The 15,511-nt window shown below is 41.5% G+C and overlaps 2 protein-coding genes across 6 annotated transcripts in view; both read left to right on the top strand.

Moving 5' to 3' along the window:
• The window catches only part of LOC134838919 (sialin-like), a 72,062-nt gene that overhangs the window by 22,640 nt on the left and 33,911 nt on the right, over positions 1-15,511 (top strand). The gene's annotated exons all lie outside the window — the stretch shown is intronic.
• LOC134838917 (importin-5-like) overlaps positions 7,318-15,511 on the top strand; it is a 510,521-nt gene continuing 502,327 nt past the window's right edge. For all 4 annotated transcript variants that reach the window (XM_063854231.1, XM_063854233.1, XM_063854232.1 and 1 more), the window contains exon 1: positions 7,318-7,339. The gene's annotated coding sequence lies outside the window, so the exon portion shown is untranslated. The remainder of the gene's footprint in view (positions 7,340-15,511) is intronic.

A 15,511-nucleotide genomic window follows, 5' to 3' on the forward strand; every position in this document is an offset into this window, starting at 1 on the left:
CACAGTAGTTGTTACGTAATTTCAGTAATATTTCTAACGTTTTGATTGGTTGAGTTTTTTTAATTTTGAAATATGATGGGTTGACACTTTCTATGATCTTTGATCATTTTATACAGATAGTTTAGAATTTTTAAAACCTGAAGAAGCACAAAAATGTGCGAAAACGTTTGTTTGAATTTACAATTTTAAGGCATTCTCAAAATAATTGTGAAGTTGTCACTGGTTGAATTTTTTGAGTTTTGGAATAATGATGTGTATGACAGTTTTCATGGTCTTTAATCATAATAATAATAATAATAAAAACAAAGGATTTAGGACTAATCCAAGGGTTCGCATAAAACCCAGTGATTGGGAGGTTCAACGTTCGTGTTTCAGTTGTTAAAGTTAAGTTTCTTCAAATCTCTACAGTTGTTGCAGCCACATAATATCCGCCAAGTGCATGAATCTGCTTCGTTGTAGCGGGTTTTGAAGACCTTCGTATATACTTCCAGCAGTTTAATTTTGCATCCTGGATCAAAGATTATGTCAAATTTGAAGTAATCGTTAAAAAGGTTGGCCAGACGGCAAGCTCGAAACCAGTAATCTGATTCACACTTCTTCAGACGTATTTGTTGGCAGGCAAAATTTCGTGTTACTTGTGTTCTTCGAGTACCGATGTCTGTGATGGTTACTTGACTACGCCAGTCTATGTCAATTTTTCCGGTTAGTATTTTGGCAAACAAGAGAATAACATGAAGTTCTTGATATAAGGAGATTGGAAGGATATCGAGTTTCAGGAGCTTATCCTTATAGGATATGTTGTTTGTGATGAAGATCCATGATACTGCTTTTCGCTGGATACTTTCAAGAGTACCTAAGTCGCCTTTTGATGGTTTCCAGAGGGCTGATCCGTAGTTTAAAATTGGCACAACATAACAGATATATGCGTTCTTTCTGGTCCAAAACGTCGCTTTTGAAAGATTCCGTTTTAGGATGAAGAGAGCGTTCAAGGCTTTTTCGGTCCTTTTCTTTGCATGCAGAGTCCACGAGAGTGTGTCATTTACGAGAATTCCCAGATCTTTCATACATTCAGTTGTTTCAAATTCATGGTTTGGCAGTGCAATAGGAGCTGTACCTTTAATGCAGAGCACTTTACTTTTTCCTAAGTTCATTGACATGAAATTTTCGTCACACCACCGCCACAGTTTTCTAACGTCTATATTCAGTGTTAAAGGGTTGTCGCCTACAATTTTGTAGTCATCAGCATAACCGAACGATTTGGACATGACACATGATGGAAGATCGTTTATGAAAACCAAGAAGAAGAAGAGCGGTCCGAGGATGGAGCCTTGTGGTACGCCACTGAATACTTCTAATTCATCTGAAACAGTGTCATTTAGTCTCACAGTTTGCTTCCCTTTATAGAGGTAGCTTCTTAACAGATTCAAACAGTTTCCACCAATCCCCAGAGCAGCCAACTTTTGTATGAGAAGCTCATGCGTGACTTTGTTAAACGCTTTCTCGAAATCTATATAGAAGATATTCAGATAGGAGCAGTTTTCAGACTCTAAGCAGCTATAGATTTCATGTAGATATTCTATAAGGTTCGTTATAGTTGATCGTTTGGGTCTGAAACCATGTTGGGTTGATGCCAGAGTTAGGTAAACAATTGGAGTCAGCTTCTCGAAAATCAGTTTCTCTAGCAGTTTTGAAACTGTTGAAAGCAGGCTGATAGGCCTGTAATTACTCACATCTTGTTTATCTCCATCTTTGAGTATTGATGCAATTTCACTGACTTTCCATTTTTCCGGAAATCGGGCTTTATTTGCGATGAGGTTAAACAGTAAGTGCAGTGATTTCGGCAGTGACTTGGAGAGACTCTTCAGAAGTAAGTTCCCGATCTTATCCGGTCCTTTGGCTTTATTTACGTCCAGTAGTTGCAGAGCGTTTTCTATTTCATCGGTCGTAAAGTGAATCTGATTTAGTAGGGTGCTATTTTGTTCGCCTATTTTCGTAGAGTAAGTCTTTTGAGTGAACACTGATTGAAAGTATTCGTTGAATAATATTACCTTTTCAATATCTGTATTGGCAGTTCTTTGATCGAAAAAAATTTCGGAATGGATAGTGTTCGACTTGGTGAGCGACTTCAAGTATCTCTGTATGTCGCTGAATTTGCCTTCCTTGAAGAGCGCCTTCTCATGTAGATGCTGGTCATTTTGAAGCGACAGGGTGAGCTCAGTTTGTAGACATTCGATTTTGATTTTGTTTGACGGCGTGGGCTGCCGTTGTTGTTTCAATTGAAGTGTTTTTAACTTCTTGATGAGGTTTGAAGAGTTACCACTTACCCATGGAGCCAGTTCAGACCTATGTTTCGTAGTTATTGTAAGAAGATCCTTTAATATTTCATGCAGCCACTTATACCAAAGTTCAACCATCAAGTCCACGTTGCTCATGCAGTATGGTCGGAAGGGATGTTGGAGAATGAACTCATTAATTTCTTTCCAGTTAGCTTTCTTGTATGCAAATATACCGAAATCTAGCTTTTGTTTGGGAGACGGTGAAGAGATATGTACAGGTCGGATATCAAACGAGACTTTAGCTTGATAAGGTTTGTGATCAGAATTGAAGAGACTTCTCAGATGGTTATCAATGACTATGCTTGTCACATACTGGGGTTTATTGCATAAGAGAACATCCAGTGACCTTCCGTCCTGGGTTTTTATGAGTTGCTGAAAATTTGATTCACATAGTTCATTGAGGATTTTTTGCTCGAAGAGAGATGTTGACGTCATTGAGGGCCAGTGTGTAGATGAAAGATTGATGTCTCCAGTTATATATGAGCAAACAGCACTGTTTTCGAACTGTTTTCGCCTAATGAACTTTAGGAGCTCAACGATGTCCGGAAGAGTCCATGTGTACGCACTGTTTGACGGGGAGCTGTAAAGACAACATATTAGGAATGTTTTATTTAAGCTTATACGAATTATCACACAGTCTTGAAAAATTGAGTCAGTTTGAGAGCTTGGAATGTTTTTGCTTACTGCTATCAGAACACCGCCATGCTTTGTCAACCCTTTATCAGATAGTCTGTCTTTTCGATGTATCGCATAGTTGGTTAGAATCAGACCTATATCGCTAATTGCTCTCTGTGAGCCACGTTTCTGTTAGGCAGATAATTTGATAAATATTTTTCACTTGAACGGCATTGGAGAAATTTGTTCGGCGTTGGTATTCAAGTATACTTCTCACATTGTAAATTAGTATATTTATGAAAGCTGCTAGTCATTCGTCCGCCACGGGAAGCTTCTCTTTTGTCCACTTTGCGCCCTGTCGAATGAACAGGGTTGCGTCACGAACACGCAGATTTTTCGGATCGGTGCCTTTATTTATCAGTTTTCGTCGTCTCACAAGAGCTAAGTTTTCAAGGTCAGCTTCTTCTTTTGTCAGTTGTTTGCTGAGAAAGATTGGTTGACTGAAAGTTTTCAGCTTTCTCGCCGATAGCAGTACCATTCGACGCTGATATGCATTTGGAACTTTTAATAGGATAGTTCTCGTTTTGTTCTCTTCATATCGGCCAAGTCTTATGACGTCGCCTATAATAGCATTGACTTCCATATGGGTTAGTAGTTTTTGAACTTCTGCAAGGTCGTGTTCTTGGCGTACTCTTGCTTCTTTTTCCGTTGATTCTTGTGATTTGGTAATCGGACTATTTTGGGCTGGTTGCCCGGAATCGGGCGGTTTCCTTGTGAGAAGCGTTTTGTTTTGATTTCAGACACAGTTTTACTGAGGTCAGTCATTTCGGTTTCAAGGTTTTTCATCTGACTTTCTTGGTGTTCATTTGAGACCGTGTTCACATGGGCAGATTGTGCTAGCTTTTCGTGGCGCTTCTCTTTGATACACTTGTTACAAAGAAGTAAGGCATTTTTTCCGATAGCCAGTACTCCATTGACATCCGCTTCACTCAGGCCAGTACAATTTTTAGTCAGATGCATTCGACAACCACAGACGAAGCAGTCGAATGAACTTTCATTTTTCAGGATTTTCTCATCACAGGTGAAGCATGAATCAGAGATTGATTTGACTCGATTTCGAGTGTTATGTTTAGACATCTTTGAGGGGCTCAGAGCCAGAGACTCAATAAGCGCACCTACCTGTTTAGTATTTTAGTCTTTTCGCCTCGCGTCTCTCTCCAGCTGATCTTCGCTTGGTACCACGTGTTTTGAAGATCCGTTTGATGTTGGGGTAGTAGTGCAGTACAGTGGCCAAAGTACGTAACTCAATGTCAGAATGCTGATGAAATCTGCGATACTCAGCAAGCACCGATTCGTCAATTTGTTCAGACGCGCTGATAACGTGCTTTGTCACGTCAATGACGTAACAGTCCAAGGCCTTCACAAGGTCGTCAAAGATGCATTCGACAGCCACAGACGAAGCAGTCGAATGAACTTTCATTTTTCAGGATTTTCTCATCACAAGTGAAGCATGAATCAGAGATTGATTTGACTCGATTTCGAGTGTTATGTTTAGACATCTTTGAGGGGCTCAGAGCCAGAGACTCAATAAGCGCACCTATGTAAAGAGTAAATCTAAAAACAACTTCAGTACTTATAGGGAGGGGCTCAGAGCCAGAGACTCGATAAGCACGCCTACCTGTTTAGTATTTTAGTCTTTTCGCCTCGCGTCTCTCTCCAGCTGATCTTCGCTTGTTACCACGTGTTTTGCAGATCCGTTTGATGTTGGGGTAGTAGTGCAGTACAGTGGCCAAAGTACGTAACTCAATGTCAGAATGCTGATGAAGTCTGCGATACTCAGCAAGCACCGATTCGTCGATTTGTTCAGACGCGCTGATAACGTGCTTTGTCACGTCAATGACGTAACAGTCCAAGGCCTTCACAAGGTCGTCAAAGATGCATTCGACAGCCACAGACGAAGCAGTCGAATGAACTTTCATTTTTCAGGATTTTCTCATCACAAGTGAAGCATGAATCAGAGATTGATTTGACTCGATTTCGAGTGTTATGTTTAGACATCTTTGAGGGGCTCAGAGCCAGAGACTCAATAAGCGCACCTACCTGTTTAGTATTTTAGTCTTTTCGCCTCGCGTCTCTCTCCAGCTGATCTTCGCTTGGTACCACGTGTTTTGAAGATCCGTTTGATGTTGGGGTAGTAGTGCAGTACAGTGGCCAAAGTACGTAACTCAATGTCAGAATGCTGATGAAATCTGCGATACTCAGCAAGCACCGATTCGTCAATTTGTTCAGACGCGCTGATAACGTGCTTTGTCACGTCAATGACGTAACAGTCCAAGGCCTTCACAAGGTCGTCAAAGATGCATTCGACAGCCACAGACGAAGCAGTCGAATGAACTTTCATTTTTCAGGATTTTCTCATCACAAGTGAAGCATGAATCAGAGATTGATTTGACTCGATTTCGAGTGTTATGTTTAGACATCTTTGAGGGGCTCAGAGCCAGAGACTCAATAAGCGCACCTATGTAAAGAGTAAATCTAAAAACAACTTCAGTACTTATAGGGAGGGGCTCAGAGCCAGAGACTCGATAAGCACGCCTACCTGTTTAGTATTTTAGTCTTTTCGCCTCGCGTCTCTCTCCAGCTGATCTTCGCTTGTTACCACGTGTTTTGCAGATCCGTTTGATGTTGGGGTAGTAGTGCAGTACAGTGGCCAAAGTACGTAACTCAATGTCAGAATGCTGATGAAGTCTGCGATACTCAGCAAGCACCGATTCGTCGATTTGTTCAGACGCGCTGATAACGTGCTTTGTCACGTCAATGACGTAACAGTCCAAGGCTTTCACAAGGTCGTCAAAGATGCATTCGACAGCCACAGACGAAGCAGTCGAATGAACTTTCATTTTTCAGGATTTTCTCATCACAGGTGAAGCATGAATCAGAGATTGATTTGACTCGATTTCGAGTGTTATGTTTAGACATCTTTGAGGGGCTCAGAGCCAGAGACTCAATAAGCGCACCTATGTAAAGAGTAAATCTAAAAACAACTTCAGTACTTATAGGGAGGGGCTCAGAGCCAGAGACTCGATAAGCACGCCTACCTGTTTAGTATTTTAGTCTTTTCGCCTCGCGTCTCTCTCCAGCTGATCTTCGCTTGGTACCACGTGTTTTGAAGATCCGTTTGATGTTGGGGTAGTAGTGCAGTACAGTGGCCAAAGTACGTAACTCAATGTCAGAATGCTGATGAAGTCTGCGATACTCAGCAAGCACCGATTCGTCGATTTGTTCAGACGCGCTGATAACGTGCTTTGTCACGTCAATGACGTAACAGTCCAAGGCCTTCACAAGGTCGTCAAAGATGTACGGAGCTCCTACTCGTTGACATGTGACAACGCAGAAGAGATTGGGAATTGTTTTCAGAGTCGCGATGAGTTGATCATCCGTTTGGGGAATGTTATTCTTTTTTGGATGTGATGTTATTGTGTTGTTGAGTAGGTCATGCCACAGTATAAGGTTACGTTTCCTCAGCTGGGTTGACGTTAAATAATCGTAACAATAGTTTGCTGTATTAGGGTCAAGATTTAGGCCGGGTAAAGAATGAACAGAATCGGCAAGCTTATGTTGTTCAGATTCGTCAAGTTTTGCAATGGAACGGCTAAGAGAGCTTGCTGCTACTATTTTGATCATAGAAAAGTAGAGATAGTAAATGTATATAAAGACAAATAAATTGAAATGAACTCAGCTGATTGTAGTTGGGATGAGAAATAGAGCTAGTCTTCCAGACTGTAGGTTCACCCTGTTTGTTCCTGAGTGTAATCCAGATGGTATCGCTGTGAATAAACTTTCCAACGATTTGTACAGACAGTCTAGATTTTTGAAACATGAAGATGCTCAAAATAATGCGAAAACGTTTGTTTGATTTTCCGATTTGAACGCATTGTCATTTTTTTTAAGATAATCCATGAGTGTCTCTGAATTTCAGTTTGAAAATTGGCAAAAAATTGTCCTCCGTTACGGATAAACATGGCCAAGTGCAAACTTCTCGCATATAGTTGCTGAAAGTACCACTTGTTTTGACATGCTCAATTGAGTCGTGCTGTATTTGATAGGTGCGACATCAGTTGACCAAGCATAAATTAATCACAGTTTTTTTGTCCACAGGCATCTAACTTCCAGCTAATCAGGCGTTTGTTCTAATGCTCACTTCAGACCGACAACTGCTTTACTTAAACCTCCATCTGTCTCGTTTGCATTTCGAATCTTCTGAGATGCACAAATGCATGGAATGACCATTAGCACAAGTCTTTTCCTGTCATACTCTTGTTATAGTCAAGTTATTTCCAACTAGAACATAACTTGACAGCCTAATTGTTGTGATAAACTTATTAAATAGATTTGTTATGTTTGATGTTTGTGCCTGTATGTGGAGCGCCCTCTAAAGGATTTTAGAGACAGGTCTGTCAAGTGGCTTTCTGTGGGGAAGTGGGGAACTGCAACTGGCTTGAGAAGTCTGGTGGTGCGCCGCTGAACCTACTGAGCTCGGGTGAGATTGTTCCTTGTTTTTGATTTTTTACCTTTATGCTGCCTTTTAACCTTTTAAATTAATTTAGTTGTCTTTTTTTTTTATTTGCTGATTTGTAAAATTCCCACTAGCCGCTTATCATGGGTTAGTTCAGTCCCCTAAAGTCCAGTCAAAATCCTTTTTTTTTACCTTTATGCTGCGTCAAGATGAGGAAAAACAACAAAGAGTGTACAAGCAAAGATTGCTTAAAACCTTCAGGACTGATAAATTGGATTAGATGTGATTGTTGTTCTAGTTGGTATCATATCAGTTGTGTAAATATTTCTCTTAGCGACTCTAAGAAAACCCAATGGTTTCAGTGTCCTTTATGCGTTGATGTAAAATCTGTTAATAAAGCAACAATAGGTAATGATTTAGTGCTAGACAATTATGTTAATACAGCCATCTCAAATGTCCGAGTACTCAAGAGAGTACCAAAAGACTCGCGTGTTCCCTTGGCGGAAAGTCTGTCGGACAAAATAAATGACATCGTCTACAATGTAGAAGATGTTACAAAATGGCTAATTTTTTTAACGTCGTTCTTGTTTTTTTTGGAGCAACCGAAAAGAAGTGGACGCAAACAGACCACAAGCCTGAGCTCTTTGATAAATAAAAAAATTCGAGCAAATGACGTGTCACTTCCAAAACCCCATCCCCAAGTTTCAAGCCCGCCTCTGAGTGACCTCGAGCAGAGAATAAAGTTAATAAGTAGTAAGCTCGATGAAGGAAATGTAAAGGGAGGAATAAGGCTTGCTGCTTCGGATGACAAAATAGCTCCTTTTTCAACTGATAACTATCAAAAATTGTTATCTAAGCACCCGCAGCGAGCCAAATTTTCAGCTCCAAATCCAGAAAAGTTGGATAGTTTTTTCGTAACCGATTTCGACCTATACAAAGCGATAATGTCCTTTCCAAACGGATCAGCAGCAGGTCCTGATAAAATATTTCCTCAAATTTTTAAAGATCTTGTTAGTAAGTCGAATGGCAGTGCAGGACTTAATTTTCTGAAATCGCTTACTAAGCTGATAAACCTCATTGGAGATGGCAAAATACCGGAACCACTAAGACCTTTCTTTTTTGGCGCAAAGCTTATCGCCCTCATAAAAATAGACGGAGGGTTGAGACCGATTGCCATAGGCAACACGCTGAGACGTATCGCGTCTAAATGCGCTGGAAGCAAGGCCCTCTCCGAGCGACAAAATTTTTTCGGAAACGTACAGGTAGGATGCGGGACCAAACGAGGAGCAGAAATAGCTGCGCACTCGTTTCGAAACCTAATTGAACGCGACGACAATCCAAAATGTATTGTTCTTTTAAAACTAGATTTTAAGAATGCCTTTAACTCTTTAAACAGAGAAACAATGCTGAATCATGTTTTTTCAAATCGCCCCGAGTTATATAATTACACCCATTGCGCGTATGCTAAACCTAGTTACCTTTTTTACGGAAGCTCTGTCATAATGTCAGAAGACGGAACTCAGCAAGGTGATCCTGAAGCCCCACCCCTTTTTGCGGAAACAATTCATACACTAGTCAAACAGTTGGAGTCGAAAATTAACATCTGGTACTTAGATGATGGGAACTTAGCCGACGACTATAAGGTAGTACTCCGGGACCTTAAAAACATTCTGAAATCGGAACAAATTTACGGCCTGAGCTTAAACACTGAGAAGTGTGAACTTTGTTTTTTGGGACCGACTACTAGTACACAGTATAATTCAATTTTAACACAATTTCGAAAAATATGCCCCAAAATAAAAATAAAAACAAAAGAAGAACTCCTCATTTTAGGATCTCCAATCGGCGAACTTTGCCGAAAAGAATTGCTCGACGAAAAAAATTAGGGAGCTTGAAAAAATCTTGGATGTCATTGACAAACTAGACGCCCATTATGGTTTTTACCTCCTGAAAAATTGCTTTAGCATGCCAAAACTCCTTTATTTTTTGCGTACGAGCCCTTGTTTTTTGCAAAATGATTTTTTGGAACGCTACGATAAATTACTAAGAAATTCGTTATGCAAGGTCACTAACGTGAAAATGGATGATAACCAGTTTTTACAAGCAGTTCTCCCGGCAGCCAAAGGTGGCTTGGGCGTTTCTTCCGCTCGTCTACTCGCTTTACCCGCTTTCTTAGCCTCAGCAGTAGGAGCGAAAGATGCCTTGAGCGAAATCTTTGGTTTGGAGCATGTGGATGGAACCTATGATGATGCGCTTAAACGGTGGTTTGACCTTGGAAAAATTGAAATGGCTCCGGAAAATGAAATCCAAAAAAATTGGACGGAGCCAATTTTTGACAGCGAAATTGCAGACTTGATTTTACGACTCGAACCAACGGACGTGAAAAGGTTCAACGCGTTCCAAGATAGATTTGGATCCCAATGGTTGAACGTCATCCCCTGCAAAAATTTAAGGTTAAAACTGTCGAACCAACAACTCAGAATTGCGATAGGACTTCGATTAGGATCAAAAATATGCGAACGGCATAAATGCGTGTGCGGAAAAGACGTTACCGAGGATGGTTGGCATGGTCTTTCTTGCCTCAAAAGTGCAGGGAGATTCTCTAGGCATTCAAACCTGAATGCCCTTATAAAGCAGAGTCTATCATCTACTCACATTCCGTCTGTTTTAGAACCACGACACCTCTACAGGACCGATCAGAAGCGACCAGACGGTTTGACCCTCGTTCCATGGGCTGATGGTAAGCAGCTCTTGTGGGATGTAACGGTAGTAGACTCCTTAGCTCCTTGTAGGATTAACGCCGGGTCTGTTTGTAACCCTGGTACGGCTGCCGCTGAAGCGGAAGAACGAAAAATTGACAAATATAAAGATCTTGTAAATGATGGATATCTTTTTCAACCGCTAGCTTTTGAAATTCAGGGCGCGGCCGGCCCCAGCACAGAAGTTTTTTTGAGCAAGCTTTGTAAGAACCTAAGCATATGCACTGAGGAACCCAGAGCAGGCAGCTTTTTAAAACAGAGAATCTCCCTGGCAATACAGATTGCGAACGCCGCTTGCGTACTCGGAACAATAAATGACAAAATAACTTTCGACGAAATTTTTTACTTGTAACACTTGTATATTATATTATCTCGTGTCGAGTTGCGTGTTCTTATTGAAGAAGCGTAACCCGTATCGATTTTAAATGAAAAGGACTTAAACACTTGACATCTTCTTTTATCATTATCACTTCCATATCTAGAAAATTCCAAGGATTTTGACTGGAATACATGATGAAGGGACTCATGACTGTAACCTCGGTTACTATGATACTTTTGACCTTCTGATTACTGTTAAAATAAAAAAAAAAATAAAAAAGTTATTTCCCATTTACGTTTTGTGATGTCTACTATTGTGACTAAATTTATCGGAGCCATAAGAAGTCAACTGACAGATAATATAAAATCAACTAGGTGAGGTCAAGGAGTTGTCTAGGCGAGGCAGGTTGAATTGATAATCAATCAATATTCAATTCATGAGAAGAAGTCATTGATATAAATCAACTTAATATCATAATTAAATTGTTTCCATTAAAATAAATTTCAGTATATATAATAGTATAAATCAGTACGGATTGTGTGTATATATAATTGAAGAAGATGAAGAAGAAATAATTCCCTTAAATTGAAACGTTCGGGGGGTGGGGCTATAATGGAAAAGGTGGGGGGGGGGCTATAATGGTAAAGGTTGGGGGGCTTTAATGGGATAGCCGAAAGAAAGAGCGTTAGCAGAAGGAGCGTTAACTTTGGCATTCTTTGGTTATTTCAATTAGCTCCTTAACATTTAGTGTGCCAGTCGGTCATATTTGGAAGTTTGACCTTGAGAGAAGCAAAAAACACTTGATTTTGGAGTGAGATTTAATTTTTCAAAGTTTCGAATGGAACCTGTCATGCACGATTTTCTCGCGAGAACTGAAAATCAGAAAAAGAGATCAGAACAATTTCAGAACGATTAAGACACACACGCGGGAAAGTCGCAAGAAAAAACAGTAGGAAATTGCTATTCGCAATTTCCATCACTATAATAATCGAGAGTAGAGCTGTCCCATCTGTGACAGAGACGAGAGCATTCCCTCGAGTTGGATTATTACGATTGGAATACTATTCTTGACTGGACCAGAGTGAACCTTCGGTGGAAAGGTGGACAGCTAGAGTGTCCCAATGGTTCACGAGAACTTGCAGTCTAGAGTAAAAACTTGTTCTTGTTGAAACTGACTAACATTAAACTCATATTAGTTACTTTATTAATTCTTGAGTTGTTTACCGACTTATTTACTTCCTGGTTCTTGAGCGTGCTACAATGTGAGTACTTAATTTAAATTCTAGAGTGTGTTTTATAATTGTTATGTTGAGGTAAGGCGAGTTTTAGGTTGATCCATCTGAAATGGATCAAAGTTCCACTGTCTAATAAAAAGTAACTTAACGGATTGTTCCAACCCGGTTTTTAACGGCGTTCATGTATTTTGGGTATCTAGAGACCTAAGTATGGGGACGTTTCTAATTCTAGAGTGGGGGGATATTTTAGTAGTAGCCTTTAAGCTGTAACGGGTCGTAGTCTCATGTCACAAGCGAACCGAACTGGCTCCGACCGTTCTTGAGGTAGAAAAACACAAGAGATAGTGTCCCTGACCCTTGAGCCAGTGGTTATAGGGCCTATTTTTCTTAAGCCTCATGTGTGACTGCAGTAGACGAATGTTACATAGTGTTTTTATGGCGCTCCTGGGTGTTTACGACATCAAGACTACGGAGTCGAACCCACTTGAGACAGCTTCGGGCTGAATGCCCATTCTAGAGTACCGGCGGTACGGTTCGACAGGAACGTGCAAACCTTCCGGTTGTACCGTGATAGCTTTTTAAGAAAACTCGAGAAAATTTCCTGGTACGCTCTCCGAACGAGGCTTAGCTAACCGAGTAAAGGGGGGCAACTAGGGGGACAAAAACACGAGCAAAAAGACAAAAAGCAAAACAAAAACCAAAAAAGAATAGAAAAAGGAACAAAAACCATAAAACGAAAAAAGACAGTGACTTTGACACCAGATTAGTTGGATCAAACCTTTATATTAATTAAATAGTATACCCATACTGTTTTACAAGTTCGATCGTTTCGATCAACCTAGCAATTTAAACCAGTAAACTGAATAAAGTGCCCGAAGTGGGGCGTTGTCAAGGGTTTTCAGATAGCTTGGAACTTAGCTCGACCAATAGGAGACTTGACTGGAAGAGGTGACCAGCCGAGTGGGAAAGTGGTTCAGGGACACTTGAGCTGAACCAATAGGAGACTTGACTGGAAGAGGTGACCAGCCGAGTGGGAAAGTGGTTCAGGGACACTTGGCTGAACCAATAGGAGACTGGACTGGAACAGGTGACCAGTCGAGTGGGAAAGCAGCCAAGAAGGATTTGGCAATTCTCGAGTTCTCAAGTTGGGCAGAACGGGTATCGTTAGAATCCACATTACATTATAGGAGATAAGTGTAAAATTGGATAAGCGAAATCCCCCAGTTTTGAGGAACGTTTTTACTTGAGCAAGCCTGGAAACAGGTCTACGGTTTTCTCTTGAGAGGTTTAGCACCCGGCGCTTAAAGTAATTTTTAGGCTTAAGAAGGGGGGCTAGAAAGGGGGGAGGTTAGAAGGGGGACTGGTTAGGCTAGAGGTTGGCGGTTGTAAATTGCAAAAAGGGGGAAATTAGAGTAACTAATTAGTCGACATCGTTGACTTAGTTACATTAGAAATTAACACGCGTTGGTAATATTAGGTGGAGATCCAAAATCCAACTCGAGTTAAGGCTGGTACGCTGGTTGGTTTGGTAGGGGGGACCGGATATAGACAGCTTTTGTGATACCCCATAAGATCACTAGTGGGGGGAGGAAAACGCGTGGCAATTAGGTACCAGACATTTTTTTTAGACGAAAGGTAGACATTGGTCACCTTTAAATTTTAGGTGGGCTCATTTTTCTGTTTTTATTATTTTTCTTACTTAAAATTTTTGTTGCATTTTATTGAGGATTTGTGTTTGGTTTTATACGAACAGGTGATCACAAGATACCTGCGCACCTACATTGAAATAGAAACAACCAAAAAGAAGAGGGGGGTCAGCATTTGGCTTTTAAGAGAGGGTTTTTGGGAAAATTTTACTAGAGCTTGAGTGGTGGTACAAGGTACGGTGGTTCAAGAAGACCCTACAACGAGGAAGACACTCCGTGACGAGTATTGGGACAAGACCGAAGAAGTCTTGGGACAGAGCAGTCTTGGGATAGTGGTCTTGGGACAGGGTCTTGGGACAGTGGTCTTGGGACAGTGGTCTTGGGACAGGGTCTTGGGACAGTGGTCTTGGGACAGGGTCTTGGGACAGTGGTCTTGGGACAGTGGTCTTGGGACAGGGTCTTGGGACAGGGTCTTGGGACAGTGGTCTTGGGACAGGGTCTTGGGACAGTGGTCTTGGGACAGTGGTCTTGGGACAGGGTCTTGGGACAGGGTCTTGGGACAGGGTCTTGGGACAGTGGTCTTGGGACAGGGTCTTGGGACAGGCGTCTTGGGACAGTGGTCTTGGGACAGGGTCTTGGGACAGTGGTCTTGGGACAGTCTTGGGACAGTGGTCTTGGGACACTAGTCTTGGGACACTAGTCTTGGGACACCAGCCTTGGGACACTGGTCTTGGGACACTACCCTTGGGACACTAGTCTTGGGACACTAGTCTTGGGACACCAGCCTTGGGACACTGGTCTTGGGACACTACCCTTGGGACACTAGTCTTGGGACAGTAGTCTTGGGACACTAGCCTTGGGACACTAGTCTTGGGACAGTAGTCTTGGGACACTGGTCTTGGGACACTACCCTTGGGACAGTAGTCTTGGGACACTAGCCTTGGGACACTAGCCTTGGGACAGTAGTCTTGGGACACTAGCCTTGGGACACTGGTCTTGGGACAGTAGTCTTGGGACACTAGTCTTGGGACAGTAGTCTTGGAACAGTGGTCTTGGTACAAGGGTCTTAGGACACTAACGGAGAGTACTGTGATAGTGACGAATAGTCTTGGGACGGTATAGAAATTGAAGTCAAATTACAACAAGTGCGTTTTAAGACAGAATAAGACAAATCGAAATAGGTAGGGTTAAGACCAAATTAAGGAAAATTTTTCGGAGGTTTTAGAAAGAGAATTGGATAAGGTTTTTAACACGTTGTACAGAATTTGTTACCACAAAAAATATTTTTTTTACCCTTAGAATAGAATCGTGTATATAATAAAATTGTAAATAGAAGCAGTTGTAAATAGAAATAATGAGGCGGAGTAGGGTACCGGTGCTCGAAAAAAGGTCAAGTGGATCAAACACGAAATATAATTCATCGCTGCGCGGAACGACATCAACGGGCCCAAAGATAACGAAGACGAACTTTTCAGTTAACATGGTCAGCACAAGGAGTACAGCGGAGAACAGGGCGAAAGAGGGCACGGAAGGGGAGCGAGTAGAACCCACCATCGAGATTGATCTAGAGACACCCGATCAAAGTGTGGATGAAACAAGGAAGATGGCGACAGAGTCAACTCCAATGCCCAATGCAGAGGAACCGAACCAGAAACCCATAGAGTTCTCACCGATAGATGACGCGGAAGATGCAATAGGCAACACCGAAGAAACGGTGAAAGAAGACTCTCAAGTAAAGAGGACATCTTTTACGGAAAAATTGGGAATAATGTTCGGAATAAAAACAAAAGAAAACGTGACTGAAGAACCAAAAGCAGAAAGAGCACGAACGTTTGGGACAGTGAGCACGAAGACCTCAGAAGCCAATCCAAGAGAGGAACAAGCTAAAGCAGAGGCTACGGCCGAAGAGAGACCGACAGCTGACCATGAAGAGACTACCATTGAGCTGGGTGACTTGTTGGCGAAATTAAATCAGATTGACAAAAGACTTAAGCACAGTGAAGAAGACAGAGAGGTGATAAAAAAGGAGATAAGATACAACAAGCACGAGTATCTAGACAGTTATTTTAACCTAGCTAAGGCAAC

This window comes from Symsagittifera roscoffensis, chromosome 2 (genome assembly GCF_963678635.1).
Source record: "Symsagittifera roscoffensis chromosome 2, txSymRosc1.1, whole genome shotgun sequence".
NCBI lineage: Eukaryota > Metazoa > Xenacoelomorpha > Acoela > Convolutidae > Symsagittifera > Symsagittifera roscoffensis.